Consider the following 17,079-nt stretch of genomic DNA (forward strand, 5'->3'; position numbering starts at 1 on the left):
ATCAATATCTTTTAATCCAAATACCTTTATTGGATCTGAACTATGCTCATTTTACCAGCACCATTGTGCTTTATTGTTATTATCTCAGGTCTTTGTATTACCATGAGAGACTGAATGCTGGTCTTTTTCCTTTGAAACTTTAAGAAGAGTGAGCATTGTTATAACTATGACTGTAGACTTTCCTTTCCATCTAAAGCTTTTATGAGCTAGTGAACTATCAGTGTAGATTAGTCATAGGCCCTAATCATTTTATCAGATGGCTACATTCCTTCTCTACATTTTCCACAAACCACAGCTGCTACTAATCTTTAAAAAAAAATCCCTGCTAAAGCAAATTACAAGCTTTCAGGAACCTTCTGTCCTTTATCTTACCTTCCATATATGCACATAGAAAATCCAGATGTTTAGAGTAGGCACATAATAACATTTGAGGTGGCTTTTGAAAGTAACTGTTATTAATAAGTCATCAAATGTTCCAAGATAAAATTCAAATGCCACTTTAAAAATACCATATGATTGCAATGTAAATTAAAGCATGCAACGGCAATCTTTAGATATGTCTCTTGATGTTGGAGGGATCAGTTTTAATATTCTACTTCAAATTATTCAGGGAAGACCTATTTTCATTAAATGAGGCTTTACTTACTACCAAAGTGGAAAAATATTGGCCTCTCCCTGAAAGAATAAGAGCTATTATTTCACTAGGCACCTGCCACTTATATCTGTAATCCTAGCTACTCAGGAGGCTGAGATCTGTAGGATCACTGTTCAGAGCTAGCTTGCATAGAAAAGTCTGTGAGTCTTCAACTTCAGTCCATCCAAGAGCTGGACTGGAAGCATGGCTCTAGTGGTAGAGCACCAGCTGAGCAAGCAAGCTGAGTGAGTATAAAGCTCTGAGTTCAAACCTGGTACCACAGTTTCAAAAAAATATCCATGACTCTTGACCCCACAGGACTTAACTCTATAGAATCATACAAGTAAGCATACTCACAAATTAATATAGGAAAAATAGGTGCTGTGATAGAGTGCATGTATGATCTGTATTATTATAGGAGATAAATCAACTTTAAAAAGGCAAAGTTTTGCTTGGTGTGGTGATGCATTTCTTTATCATCCCAGGTACTTGTGAGGCAGAGATTGGAGGATTACGATTCAAGGCCATCCCTATCTGAAAGGGTACTCTGAGTGTAAGGGCGGACATCTGTAATCCTAGGGTCATGGCTCAAGTTTATTAGTACAAAGCATCTTGATCGAAGTTACCCCTTCCATCATCCTCCCCCATCTCTCCCAATGCTGATGTGAATCTTTTCTCTGCAAGGTCTTTCTGATATCTTTAAATCCACCTTGAACAGCAGGTATAAATATCCTATTACCACACTCTTGGAAAACTAAACAGTCATATTTCTGGCCTTCGTGTTTTCTTCTCTCTCTGGTGATAATTGTTAAAATGCCATCATTTTGCCATCAATATCCACCTACTTCTAGCACAACAACTTAAATTTTAAAAAGAGTTATTGAAGCTGGGCTCTGGTGTCTCATCCTTGTAATCCTAGCTACTCACCAGACTGAGAACTAAGGACAGAGTTTCAAAGCCAAACTGGCCACAAAGTTGTGAGAGTCTTACCTCCAACCACACACCAAAAAGCTGGAAGTGGAGCTGTTGTTCAAGTAGAAGAGCAGTTGCCTTGAGCAAAAGAATCTCAGGGACAGCACCCTGGCCCTGAATTCAAAATCCAAGACAGGTGCATGTACACACACACACACACACACACGCGCGCGCGCACACACGCGCACACACATACACACACACACACACACACACACACACACACACACACACACACTATTGCTTCTCAAACAAAAGCCAAACTGTAAAGAAAGCCTTAGAAACTCTACATTAACTCATCCACTTTATCAGATAAACTCTCCTCAACGTGGTCCTTCATAGTCTAGCAAGATCAGTGTCTCAGTGTTCTTACCCTGCTATTGATAGTTTTATTCTACCTTTAATAGCTCTTAATTTCCTCTTTATTAGTTTAGGTTCATCATAATTTTTAGGCCTAGTCTTGCTTTGTCCTGTGGTGAACTTTCCCTAAGCCTTTACACAATGCCTTTGTGCTGTGGCGTTCAAGCACTGCTCTTACAGATGTTCTTAAACATTTACTTTCCAAATTAGTTGATAAACCAGGAATGAGCCTGCCACAATATGCTAAAGACCCAGGCATGCAGCAGACCATTGTGTGTAAACAGCAGCCTGTAGGCCAAGGTGGCCTACCAAAACACCATGTCTCTCATAAGGTTACAAAAGTTTAATAACTCACCCAAATAATTTGTTTAAATACCAAGAGACTTCACATAAAATATAAGACTCCAGGACCCCCTTAAAAATAAAAATATATTTGTAATAGGTGCATCAAGCTTTTGGCTTGATTCATAAAATCTGTGAACATGGGTATGTGTGTCAATATAACTGAGGTAAGGTATACCCATAGAGCTAAGGTACACCCATAGTGTCTGTATGTGTCACAGGGGGAGGGGAAAAGTGGAGGGGGGTGTCTTGGCAGAGATAAGCATATATATTTATTTGCAGACTGATCTAAGAAGATTGACCTAGCTATCCTCAACGTGAATGTGAATGAGCATCACTCAATCCTTGAGGGGCTCAGATAAAACACAAACGTGGAGAAATATTGCATTGGTTCTCTTTGCTTCCATCCAGGCATCTGTCATCTCCTACTCTTGGGTACTGGGGCTCCTATTTCTTGGGCTTTCAGAGTAAGATAAGGTTTAATAGCACAAGCCTCCTGGCATGCAGGTATTCAGAACTGGACTGAAATATGCCACCAGCTTTTTTGGCTCTGCAGAGTGTAAGCAGCACATAATAAGGTGCCGTGTGGTCTCAAGTGAGACCACACACACACACACACACACACACACACACACACACACACACACACACACACACACACACACACACACACACACACACACACACACACACACACACACACACACACACACACACAAGCACTTCCCTCTGGAGAGCCTTCACTAATACATATGGCAAGGAAGAATCAACGCTGTATATGGAATTAGGGCTGCTAATGAACTTCGGTTGAAACACAGATGTCACCCTAATCATCCAGGTGGGGCTTGTAATATCCCAAGGATCTTCTAAGCTGTGGACAAGATGAAGCAGAAGAAACAGTGTCAGGGTAACACAGGGCAAAAAAGACTTGATCTGCCATTGTTGAAGTTGAGGAGGAACAGGCAACAAAGGCAGAAGAACGTGGTAGCTTTTGCAAGATGGACAAAACAAGGAAACATATTCCCCCTGAAGTCTCCAGAAGGAATTCTGCCAGTATTTTAGCTTTAGCAACTTGAGACAGCTTTCAGTGTCTCACCTATAAGACAACAAGTACATAAATGGGTGCATTTTTGCCCCAAGCCTGTGGCAATCTGACACAGCTGGCTTAGGAGACCTCTGTTCCTTCATGGCAGCTGAAGCTGAGTGGCAGCTGCCACTTTTCCTACAGTTGACTTTATGGCATTTAAAACAGTCCTAGATGACCAAAGTAAACATTAACTCAGTTAGATCTACTATTAAGTGGTTATTTTCCAAACAAAAACACAATGGGAAATGTGTTTATAGTTGCATAAGCATTGTAGAATAACATTATCTTCAAAATCCAGCTCATAAATTTCAGTTTAAGTTAAGGCTGGGTCATGTTACACAGTAGTATTTCTGAGTAGAAATTTTTTAATGGACTATGGTAGGATTTTATCAGGGCTCAATAGTTTTATGAATGCACAGGCAACTTTCAGAGAGAATTTACAAGGCATCCTAAACTTGAAACCAAAAGAAAAGTTGAGCATCAACACAGTTATCCATAAACAATTGAGCTCATTAAGCATGTGTTCTTCATTCTGTTATTTAAGAGCATCTGAGAGCTGGTATTCTGCAAAAAGAGCAACTCCATATGTCCAATGCTATCATTCTCTATGTGCTGTGCAAGTCTGCAATGATATTAATTACACAGCGCTCTTCTCCCCAGACCAAATGCTGATGTTTAAAGCTTGTTTTTATTATTTTTATGCTTACAATTATAGAAAACTGCATTGTTTTTATCGGGAAAGCCTTGGAGAACAATATTGTTCTGCCTAGTAAAATGATCATTCCATAATCATCGTGGTTTAGGGAAAAAAGTAAAAGCACATTTAGGCTGTACTAATTTAAAAACAAAATCAATAAGATTCTGTCTCTGTATGTTGAGTGAAACCTTTTGGGGTTTTGTGTCCTCAAAAGATACCCTGCTAAATGTGTGTTAGTGGACCAAAATGCACTCTGAATCCAACACTGAGCTTAATGGCTCAGCCATAACTGAGCTGATGGAGAAGACCCTGGCCTTCATTGCCACTGGGACAATGTGATGGTGATGGTGTTTTCTTTAAATAGTTGTATACAGGAGCTTCACCTCAAGGTTTCAGTTTATGAGTACACTGCATTTTAATCAGTATCACCTATTTCATGATTCTTCTCATCTGGTTCCATGGCCCCATAGGTGGATTGCATGTTATGACTGTATGCACCCACCCTAAATCTTCCAAACTGTTGAAAGGTGAATTACACTTCAGGGAGGAGGCTATGCCCAATGCCTCACAGAATGAAATTTCTGAGGTATTGATTATGGAAGTCAAATAGATGTCATGATGATGAGATTCCAACCTAATCTCCTTATTCAGTATTTCAGAGTTTAATTGCCACAGACTTGTTATTCTACTTCTGAATCTTAGGATGGCTGCCAATCAAGTTAACCTACTGAATATGAAGTTGCCAGGCTGCAAATTTGACTTGTTCTCTAGCTAAAAGAATCTCTGCACTTGTGAACCTATCAAAGTCAAAAATGAACCCAAACAAATGATCGAAATTTGAAAACTCACTGTTCCATTGCCCTTGGTATTAAAGTGAATAAATTAGCCCAGGACCTGTTTAGGAGTTCCGTGAAAGAGTAACTGCTTGAATTTTTCTCCTTGCTGTGAATGCACTCTCTAAAATGGCTACTTTTGAAGACATTAGCCTTTTCGGTAATTAAATTTGTAGCACCAAGGGAGACTCCAAATTCAAGTACAGAGCTAATATTCATACAAGTATTGCTATTTGGCAAACATTTTTCTAGGCACTTTAAATATCCTTTTCATTTAACAAGTTGACTAGGCATTTATCCTTATTTTTCTAATTTATAGATAAGAAAACCAAGGTCCAAAAAGGTCTTGCAACTAAACAAGGAAAATGGCCACTCTGACCTCCTGGTCCTTCCATTACCACCAGCCTACCCCACCCCTACCCTAACATGATCTACCAGTAATGTCAGATAATTCTAGTATCTGGGAACTTTTTGATTTCCCCCACAAGCTAAAGTCAGGCTTAATTCTATGAAATAGTACAACTTTTAAATCCAACCACCAAAAGATATAGATATAGATATCACATATAACTGTTAATCTGTATAATATATATTGTATATTTTGGTAGTGTTTATTATTTCAAATGAAGAAATATTTTAAAAACAAATTCAACCCAAAATATACAGTCCGATGTTATATCTTCCTTTTTCATTTAAATAGTTGGAGAAAAAATTTCCATACAATTAGAATATTATTTTTCATCCCCCTTTAAGTGCCTACATAGCATTCCATCAAGTCCCACAAGCATAGTTCAATTAATCTATTGTCAAAGATGGGGTTGCCAACGTTTTACCATTATAAAAGGGGACTGCTAGGTAGAAGTGTAGCCCTTCACACACACCCTTCACACACACACACAAAAGACTGTCTCCCAAAAGCATCATAAAATTCGTTAACATATCTAACACCCTGAAAAATACTGACTGTTGCATTTATGTAAAGTATTTGTCAATGTGGTCATCAAAATGGCAGTTTATTTATTTAATCCTCACACACGCTTCTCCCACTGACCTTTCCTGCCAGCCCTCACCTGTACCTTAGAGCAACCAATGTGATTTGTGATGAATCATTACCAAAATACATTTTATGAGCCCTCCCCAGTCCTCAAAATGGAGTGATAATGGGCCTAGCAGACATGCTGACTCAATGAGGTGGACAGATTAAAAGAAAGAGAAGCACTTAGAGACACGGATATTTAAGGGGAAAAGACACACATATGGCTAAGTGCACATCATGCAGCCATCTCGCTCTCCTTTCTCTCACTGTATGGGGCTTTTACTGAATTCACAAAGAGGGCACAGGGTTCATAAATAGACTCTCACAGTACTTTCTGAGCACTTAGTTCAATTATCATGAATTAAGTTTAAAAACAGCATTAACTTTTCAGCATATACAATGTACCCAAGGGGGGGGGGTGTGGAAACAACCAACATACTTAGAACTTCACTCTCTCTTACTAAACTTTATTTTCCCCACTTTTTGCTTGAGATCAGTAAGTAGTCTGGAAGAAAAGATTTCCAGTTCCATTCATGGGGGTGTTACTTAGTCTTCAAGATCTATGCCCCAGATTATTTCTCCGTTAAACTGGCTGGTTGATTAGCTAGTGAGACTTGTTGAAGGAAGAAAGCCTCGCATTTACAGAGTGAAATGTAGCTAGATACAATTGCCTAAGATGGAAATCAGTCCCTTAGCTATTCTACCTTGATTCTCTCCGTCTTCAGGTATACAAGTTTGAATCTTAATGTCTTACTTGAGCATGATTAGTTTATCACCCATAATTATTTATATTTTAAGTTTCCAGAGCAAGAGTAAAAATAAGCATTTCTTTTGAAAGCCCACTTCTTGTCATCAATCACTTCAGAATAACTCTAATTATGTTAAGGCAGCACTGAAATCATAGAGAAATCCTATCAACATCCGTGCAGATGTGATTTTCAAAGTATATATTTCTGTATTTCCCACTACTTCATCTACACTTTGTAGTACCATCCAGGTATCGCAGTTGCATGCCTCGCTTACCAATGGGAAAGAATGTGCTTCTCTCTTCTTAGGTGAGAGGCACACAGATGCCCATCAAAGAACCATAGCGAAAGGAACTAAGTCACTCCTTAAACCAGGTATGAGGACAGATTATGGTATTCAATTTACTGTTCACAATGATTATGTGGTGAAAGTACTAATCTCACTTGAAAGATGAAGAAAAAGGAAATCATTCTTCCAACATATAGATGGTTAACAAGTGCCAAGATGGTACCCAAAACATGTCTCTTCACTTTAACATCAAACATCAGATCTATTTTATAAAACAAAATATGCTCTTCTCAATGCCTAAAATACATGTCCTGTAGACAGGATTAGCTGTTCAAGTTGATGGCAAATTAATTCTTAACAATTTTTTTGTTTTATTTGTTTTCTTAGGTTTAGGTGTCTCATTCTGGCTAGGCAGATACTCTACCAATTTGGCTACACTCCAAGCCCATAATAAGATTTTTTCTAATATCACTCTTTCTAATATTATGAGCCAACCAAATACTTATTTTAATACTACCTCAAGATCATTTCAAAATCTTTGTATGAATGATCATTTACTTACTATCTGATAAGTAGCCTAATATTTTCTTTTTGAGATTTAGAAAATGACAGTCAGTCTATGGGTTCATTTGTAACATATTTGAAACATCTTTTTTTAGGTGCTAATACATCTTTAGATGCAAATATCATTTCAAGTGATTCATATTAAATTGGTTTTTTGCAGGTGACAATTTTGAACTGAGCCCATACATTTTTACAGCCATATCTATAGTATCTAAACACACTATTTTTAATGAAAGCTCTCATCGGAAAAAATTATCTTCCTTAATCTTCTTCTCTTTAAATTGAAAATCATGGTGTTTCATTCAAAAATATCATCAAAAAGGTACTGTCCCTTTATGCAAGTGTACACAAATGTATTAACCAAACTATGGTATTTGCAGGGGAGAACTCAAATGGTATAGAAAAACTAACTCACTGTCCACCAAAATGAATACCCAGAAACTGGTACTAGAAAGGTGTAGGGGGTTATGGGGAGGAAGGGTAAATGAATGAAGAGAGGAAGTAGAAGAATGCAATTATTATATTTAATGCATATGGGGAAGGGCTGGGTTGGGAGGGATGGAGAGAATGATGAAAATGAGTTGAATGGCACCTCCTTTGTAGAATCACTTAAAGAACATAAAAATATAGTTTAAGAAACACTAAAGTTAAAACTAATATCAATTCAAAATGGATCAAAGACTTCAATGTAAGACTTGTCACCATGAAACTACTACAGTAAGAAGTAGAAGAAACATTAGCTATCTTATCACAGACAGGAAATTCTGATTAAAGATCCAGAAACATAGCAAATTAAAGAACGAATTTTAAGTGGGACTGCAGCAAACTAAAAAGTTTCTGAATTGCAAAGGACATATTATTAAGCTAACAAGGCAGCCTAGAGAATGGGAGAAGATTTTTTTGCCAGCTATACAAATACCTAGAATAAACAAAGAGCTTAAGAAACTAAATCCTCAAAGAATCAACAACTCAATAAGTGGACAAATGAGCTAAATAGCTACTTCTTAGAAGAAATAGTAAAAATGGCCAGTAGATACATGTGCAAATGCCCAACACCATCTCTGTCTGTAAAGGAAATGCAAATCAAAACAACATGGAGATTTCACCTCACCCCAGTTAGAATGGCCATCATAAAGAATACAAACAACAGCAGATGCTACTTGGATGTGAGCAAGAGGGAAACCTAACACACTGCTGAGGAGTAAATGTGATCAACCACTCTGGAAATCACTTTGGAGAGTCCTCAAGAAATTAAACATACAACTAACTTATGATCCATCAATTCCACTCCTGGGCATTTACCCAAAAGATTATAGACCAAGACACTGTAAAGCCACCAGCACAACCATGTTTACTGCAGCACTATTCACCATAGCTCAGGTATGGAATCAGACCAGATGCCCCTCAATGGACGAATGGATCAAGAAAATAATGAAATTTCACTCACCATTAGAAAGAATGATATTGCATAATTTGCAAAGAAATAGAAGGAGCTGGGAAAAAAATCAGATTAAGTAAAGTAAGTGAAATCCAGAGAGATAATGGCTAACTGTATTCTCTCGTATGTGGAAGCTACAATTAATATATAAATGAATAGGTAAATGCTTCAGGGTAGTATGCCAGGGTATACAAAAGTTTTAACCAAAATATAGTAGCTTCAGGGGAGAACTCAAACCATGTAATTCTTTCGAAAGGCTAATTCACAGTCCAACAAAATAAATACCAGGAAACAGGTTCTAGAAAGGTGGGATATATGGCCAAGGGGAGAGGGTAGACAAATGAAGAGAGGAAGGGTATAAAATGCAATAATAAAATTCAATACTTAGAAAATTGGAGGAAGGAGAGAATTGCGAGGAAAACAGAAGAGAATAATGAAAGGGATGACATGGATTAATGTGCATTTTGTTTATAAACTGTTGAATGGCAACTCCTTTGTACAACTACTTAAAGATAATGAAAATTATCACAAAGACAAAGAAAGCAAAACCTGATCCCTGTTCGAAGTGCAGCCAACAACTGATGGATGACAGGTGCAGAATTTTAAACAAACAAGAGTGTAAATTAATCAGTATATGTAATTCACTAGAGTTTGTGACCAGTTTAGCGGAAACGAATTAATTTGTCAGCTACCTTTATTTTATTTATTTTGACAATTTCTCACATGTTAATCAAGACACAGATAGCCCAAACAAGTTGCGTTTAAGATATTTTTCCTGTCTCTCTCAGCTACTTAGTTTCTGGAGATGAGGCAAAGTTAGAAACTCTTGGTTTATTAACATAAAATATTTCAAAAGCACATCTTCATAAAATAGATTCTTTTAAAAAAATATTCTAATGATCATTTGTAAAGCCCTCTCAAAATAGAGCAACGGAAACCTTCGCCCCTACTCTTGAGTCAAGAAGAGCATGCATTTATTTCATGTGCTACTATGTGAGTCCTTGACTTCAGTAATATAAACATAGCCACAGATCTTGACACAACAACAAAAATGTCACGGCAAAGTTGTCTATAATTAATTTTGATAGTAATCAGCAAGGCAGAAGTCTGGAAAGTCAGAAATATGTATGTATTCTAATGAATTCAGTGATTACAGTAGCATCCTGGGAACCTTTTTAAAGGACATTTTAATTTTACTAAACTCCTTTAGTGTATATTCAAAGTTTCCTCTTCTGTGAATAGAGACAGAGCGTACAGTCTTTTCACTTCATATCTCCACTTGCACATCAATCGTGTGCATTTGCAGCCTCATGAATGGTCTTTACAGCAGTCTAAACTTAAGTCTTATCATTCACCATAATGGGTTTGTCCACTTTCCACCAGGGCACATTAAACTGTTTTTTAATTCCTTTACAATTAGAGATATTTTTTCCTCCGCCACAGCACAACAGTTCAGTTCAGGTACAAGCTGTTCAATTTTGGGTTAAAAGTTTGTGCCTGTGATTTACGCACATCCTACCCTCCTCAATTAGATTTCCTCCATGGAGGTGAATGGCTTAGTTCCTACAGTGAGACAGGAGGAAAACAGGATGCAGGTGATAAGGATCATCTCCTTTTGTGTGTAAATATGTCAAATGCTTCATATCATCAAGTACCATCTATCCTCTCCCATCTCTTCTCCCCAGACAAAATTTGTACAACATTCACCCTGCATTCAGCACACCGGACTGAGGCTAGATGGTCTCATATGGAAAGTAGTACATTCTTAGAATCACCATGCTTACAGGTGCTCTAAAAACTGTGGCTTGAGCGTAATTGAATTCTTTTTCTCACTTGTTTTCTCATAAAAAATTAAGGCAAAGAAGGAGGAGGAAGCAAAGGAGGAAGAAGGGCAGGAAGGGAGGAGAGGAAGAGGAGAAGGGAGGGAGGAAGGGAAAGGAAGATGAAGAAGAAAAAAGTGGAAGAGGAAGAGGAGGAGAAAAGAAACTCATCAGAGTCATTGGAGTGGAAACCTTTGGGGATGAGGACCATGTACGAAGCTTTGATACCATAGAGAAACTGGAGGAGCTTTGGAAGGTTCCTGGGTGGCACATCTAGTGTGCTTTTCTCAGTTACCTTTCCTTATTGCCATCAGAAATTAACCCAGAGTAGTTTAAAACAGTTAACAAAAATGACTCTCATCTATGAAAATGTAAACTAACTGAGGCCCTGGACCCTAATCATTGAGGGCTTATTTTTGACTGGCGGACAGAGGTTTTGCACTTAGCTGTACACTGGTGCAATCTTTCCTCCTGTTCTTCCCTATGTATATTTTCTTTACAATCTCAGTGGAACTGATCTTACTCATTTCTCCATTAATTAATGGGTCAAATAAAATCTTTGCTTATTTGATATTTGCCTGGGTCATAATTAAAGAAAAATATTAACATTGAATAATAATGTTTTTGATTTTTTTTCTTGCAAGTTCATTCAATGAAGTGCTTCCCTAAGCTGCTGAAATGGTCTTAAGAGACTTCATCCATTTTTTAAATAATAGTAGTCACATTATTTGACCTGAGGCTCACAGGCAGCAGATTATATAATTTAATATTCATAAACAATAGAATATAATGAAATATAATGATACAGACTTTAAAATATATCATCCAAGCTATCAGTGGGACTCTGGGAATCAGTGTTTGTAAATCCTAACAAGAGTTAAGAGGAAAAGGTTCCATTCCTGTTCATGGCAAGAGGATGCTGTGCAGATTCATCTCTCCAGTCACTAAACAAACCCATACATGTTTTCAGTTGCCTCCTCTAAACGATGAAGGTGTTGTTCGTAGAAACTAATAAAAGTGAGGAAATTTAGATTCATCAGTGTCAACACCAAAGGCCTAGCAGTAAAATCCTGTACATTGAGAAAGACTCAGCAAGGTGAGGGGCTAATACCTTTTCCATGATCTTCTCCTGTCTGGCAAACTAATAATCACCAGTCACCTAAACCAGTCTTCATTCATACTCTGTACTGCTGCTTGAAGGGTACGCTCTGGTGCAATTACCAGGGTCTACAGGAGGTGTCAGAAGTTGCGTGTGTCTGTGTGTGATGTGTGTGTACATTTGAGCAATGATGTATTCATGTGCATGTGTGTGTGCATAGGAATGTGTGTACGTCTTTTGTGTGTATGTATGATTTGAGGTACAGGTGTACTTTGTGTGATTATATCCACATGTATGCACACGTGTGTGTATGTGTTCATATACACAGATGTGCAGATCTGCACATCTACGCTTGTATTTTTGTTTGTGTACATGTGTGTATCAAGATAGTCATGAAGTGGTTTTCATTCAAATATATGGCTATGTTGGAAATAAACCCATCACTAGGAACTGCTTTAAATGAGAAAGCAACTTTATAAAGCACTTAGAGGACCCAAAAGGAGCCATACAAAACTTTTTTTCAAGTTGTTGTAATAATCCAGTAAGCCAAATGGTCCTTCGGGAGATATCAGACTTTATTGGATACAGACAGATACTGAAGGCAAGAGGCTATGATCATCGCAAGGGTGGGTATATTTTCACTCTGAAAATACCTATAAAAATTTAAGATTTATATAAACCTTTCAGCACAGACATATAACTATTAAACCACAGAATTAGCTGTTTGCACAGTTTCACATTTGTTTCATCAAAAGTGGTTTCCAAAGGTCTCTCTACTTAATCCTGTGTCAATAAAGTGGTCACAATTAATCTTTACACTAACAAACTATTTGAGTGCATATCTGGGAATGGCCTAGGGAAGTATTATTAACAAATAAATTTGATGAATGATTATACTTTTCAGGAGCCCATTATTAATGCCAAATGATGATGTTACACGCTTCATTGTTAACATGGTATCTTGGACTTAAAATATAAAAAATGGGATCCCTGAAGGAGAAATAGTCCTAAAACACTACATGAACAATATTTTTATCCAAATAGCATTCCTAAGCACAAAAAAAAAAAGAAAGCCATCCTTTCTTATCATAAGATGGGAAAAGAGTCTCATTGTCTTCCCTGGTCTGTTGCAGATGGAGAGTCTCTCTCAGGAGTCATGAGCCATTTCAGGAAGGGAGACAGCCTCATAACAAAACTTAGAGGAGGTCATAACGATTCAAGAGATGAATGTACCTGGCTTTGTTTTCTGGGATAATCATCTTCAATTAACATACATTATCTAGCGGAACAACTATGTACCTAATACATAAGGATGAATCTAGAAAACTAATCAAAGATCACAATTCACTCCTTTCCCTAATATCTGTGTATAAGTGATTATATAATGAAAACATGGATTATAGTTTTTGAACTATTATACTCACACCACAAAAAATAGATTTGTTCTTAATGAGATTTACATAGGCAAGTTCAATAATGTATTTCAAAAATAATGTGATTGTCTAATGGAAACCAGTCTGTTTGATGTGCTGTTTGTTTGTTTAGGGAGGATAGTACAGGTTCCAGGCTTGAACTCAGGGACCTGGATGCTGTTCCTTAGCTTTTGTGCTCAAGGATGGAGTTCTACTACTTGAGCCACAACTCCACTTACGGATTTTTACTGGTTAACTAGACATACATATCTCTCAGATTTGGCTGCTTAGACTGGCTTTAACCTGCATCCTCAAATCTCAGCCTCCTGAGTAACCAGAATTACAGGGGTGTGCCACCAATGCCTGGCTTTGTTTATTAAATGTTTGATCAGAAAGTCAAGGTAGTTAACCCATTCACGGATAATTGAAATAAAAATTGCTAGTCTTGTTTTAGAAGATGGGCTTTAATAGAGTCTGCTGTGTTTGTTGACTCATTCCTCTGCTGGAGGTAGATTTGTGATCGATAAGGAATGACATCAAAGACCAGAAAATTCAAAGGAAGAAGATGTAAAATTAACTATTCCTTCTTTGATCTTGTAGTTTCTTGATAATTATCAAGAAGAGGGCATAGTAACTTTGTTCTTATAACAAAGAGAACCATTTATAAAGGTCAGGACAAGGATGGGTAAGTTGCACACTGAAAGTGAAAATGAGAAAGGAAAATTTAGAGACAATTTAAAGGTTGACATTTCAACAGATGGAAAAATAGAGGAGTCCAAGGGTGATCGTGGTCATGAAAGATGTTTTCAAACACCTCAAATGTGTCAGTAGATCCTGCTGTTGTAGGCATGATTCTAATTATTTTTAAGGGCATTTATGAAGGTTGTGTCATTGGCTATAAAGGGTATACATGTGGACTGAATCTCTGTATCCAAAATATTGTTTGCACATATGTGCCAAAATGTAACCCCAGAAAAACACTGCTTGGATAAAAATAACTAAAAATAAAGTACTTTTTAGAGTATTTTATTTTGTTCATTACGTATTTACGATGCCTTAATGGAAAGTCCTCCATATATACATGTATGTATATATATATATATATATATATATATATAAATGTGTGTATATATATGCAGACATACATATAGTTGCATGAAGAAATGGTCATTTCAAAAATGTATGCATTTTAATCTTAAAGAAATTGCTTCAGGTTAATTAAAATAACGAAATTTAAAATGTTTTCAATAGTATAGAAAATCAGTGTGTATCACATTAGGCCCAGATTTATTTTTATTCACAGAAACCTTATAAAACTTCTTAATTGATCTCCTGTCATTTCCAATCACAACATTCCATTTGTAAGCTCAATTCATTTAATTATTTTTCACTTAAAATTAGTCTCTTGCCTAGTTCTGCCATAGTCAAAGGGTATTGAGTTTAAAATGAACTGAACTTGAACTCTGTTGGCATATATGATTAATTGGCTCAAAAATTGCAGCCAAGCTGATGACTTAAACTCAAGTCAAGGAATCATCAGAAATGATAATGTAATGACATAATTTCATTAATGGTGATTTTTTTTATTACCTCAGATCCCATGCTCTGAGTCTTTATCATTAAGGAGTCTTACCCAATATATTTTTCTCCACCAAAAAGAAAGAAAGGAAGGGAGGGAGGGAGGGATGGAGGAAGAGAGGGAGAAAAGGAGGAGGGAGGGAGGGAGGAAGGGAGGAAGGGATGACTCCCAACAGCATAAAACAACAACAAAAGAGAACTTTGTCTGGAGTTTTAACCAAGATAGAGCTGAGAGTATTCTTTAATTGGAGGGCAAAACTAAATTAAATCCTTTTGTTGTTCCTCTTATTTTCCAAGAGTTTGGAGATTTTTCTAAACTGATAGAAATTCTAACTGCCATTCTTACAAACATAAACACTGTTCCATTAATAGCAACATCTGGTTTTCCTTAGGATGAGAAATTTTCTTTTTTTTTAAATTTTTTTTTATTGTAAAGATACTATACAGAGGGTTACAGTTACATGAGTGAGGTAATGAGTACACTTCCTCTTGAACATTGTTACCCCCTCCATTGTTTTCCCCCTACCATCCCCTCCCTCCCTCCCTTCCCCAGGTTCTTTTGAGAAATTTTCTTTTAAAAGTCAAATCATACCATGTCAGCGCTGTTCAAGCTAGCTTGAACAACAATCTATTACTATTAATGATAAATCAAAGTAAATAAACTCTAATATGGACTTCTTAAAACCCTCTCATTCTAATGAATAATGCACATGCATCTTGTTTTCCTGCATTCAGTTTTTCTATGATTTCAGTTCAGTGGTCCAATTCATGCCTTAGAGTTAAGAGCAAGTATCCTCTGCTGTCACCTACCTAGAGTACTTCTATTCTTCCTAGTCAGAAGTTCACCCTGATATATCAATTGCTATGTCAAGTAGAGTCCTAGTATTATAGTCTAGTTATTTGTGGATCAGAGAGCCAATGTCCTGTGTCTTCTTAAGCCATTCCTAGCAGTTGTGTTGACTCATTCTGATCAGCTAAAAGGTAAAATTGGGGGCCAAATAAAATAGAATATCCACAATATTCTATCTTTAGATAAAGGGATGTTAGTGTGAGTCTATGAAAAAAAAACACAAAAATTTGTTGGAAGATAGGTTTGTGTACAGAGTGTAAGGTTTATTCCTAGTTTGTTCCCTGTAATTTAGAATAGATTTGTGTCTTCTAATATTTCTTATTTTATTACTGCTATTCAGAATAAAGTCAGTGTTAATATGTATATACTATGGCTTTGAATGTTCTTCAACTCCCCTAGTCCAATTCTAAGTACTATTAAGTTAGTTCTACTAGATTTTATGGGTGAAGAACCACCTTTGCCTGTAGCTAATGATAATCCTCTAACCAGCTCTTTCTAATAATTGAATGTCTATTCTTGCTTCTGACCTGAGCTCCATAATATGATAATGGAGTAGGCACTTAAATATTAACTGCAGTGTTTAATATGCATTGATCTTCTACCTGCCTTCTCTGCACGCCATTTGCTTGTTCATCCAACACTGCCTATCCTATTTCATAGGTTAAAAAAAAAATGCATGCGTGTTGATTTTTTTTTTCTGTTTCCCTTCTTGTATCCTACTTCATGAACATTATCCTTGGAGATATATTCTACTTGAATTATTTTCATATTCTTCATTCTGGCCATCCCACTCCAAGATTTCGTTATTTCTGACCTGAACTGCTAGAATGAGTTAATTTGTTTTGCTATCTTCCTTACTGGATTGGCCTGTATTCAAACGGAGCACAGCCAAAAGTGAGCTTCCTGAGGTTGTAAATAAGACCAGGGGACAGCTCTGTTTGTTGCTCAAATGAGATATCTTATGAAAAGCAGAATTTTTTTTGAAACTTTAGAATTTGTCACAGAAGAATTAAGGAAAGAATTCCAGTTCACATTGAGCGGCAGAGTTATGAGTTGGGAATCAACAAATCCCTGCCTGCTAGGAAACTTCTCTGGGGCCATGGATCCCTCTGTCAAAGAAAAGAGAAGGCCAGGAGAATTCTGTGGCTGCTTCCATTTCCTCATTCCCTCTGCTTGATACATCAGATGTGGCTCTTCCTTCACATCATTTGCTTACCTCCACTAGTAAGTTCTTTACTTCTGCCTGAGCTCGTCTGAATTAGGTAGTTTCTCTTCTTTTGACTAATCCAAATGACATGCCATTCTCTGAGCTGAATTTTAAA

At 36.9% G+C, this 17,079-nt stretch overlaps 1 protein-coding gene across 1 annotated transcript in view; it reads right to left on the reverse strand.

Moving 5' to 3' along the window:
- Positions 1–17,079, reverse strand: part of LOC138806526 (EGF-like and EMI domain-containing protein 1) — a 503,918-nt gene that overhangs the window by 288,693 nt on the left and 198,146 nt on the right.

The sequence above is a fragment of the Dipodomys merriami genome, unplaced genomic scaffold, assembly GCF_024711535.1.
Source record: "Dipodomys merriami isolate MVZ:Mamm:240054 unplaced genomic scaffold, mDipMer1.0.p SCAF_40, whole genome shotgun sequence".
Taxonomy (NCBI): domain Eukaryota; kingdom Metazoa; phylum Chordata; class Mammalia; order Rodentia; family Heteromyidae; genus Dipodomys; species Dipodomys merriami.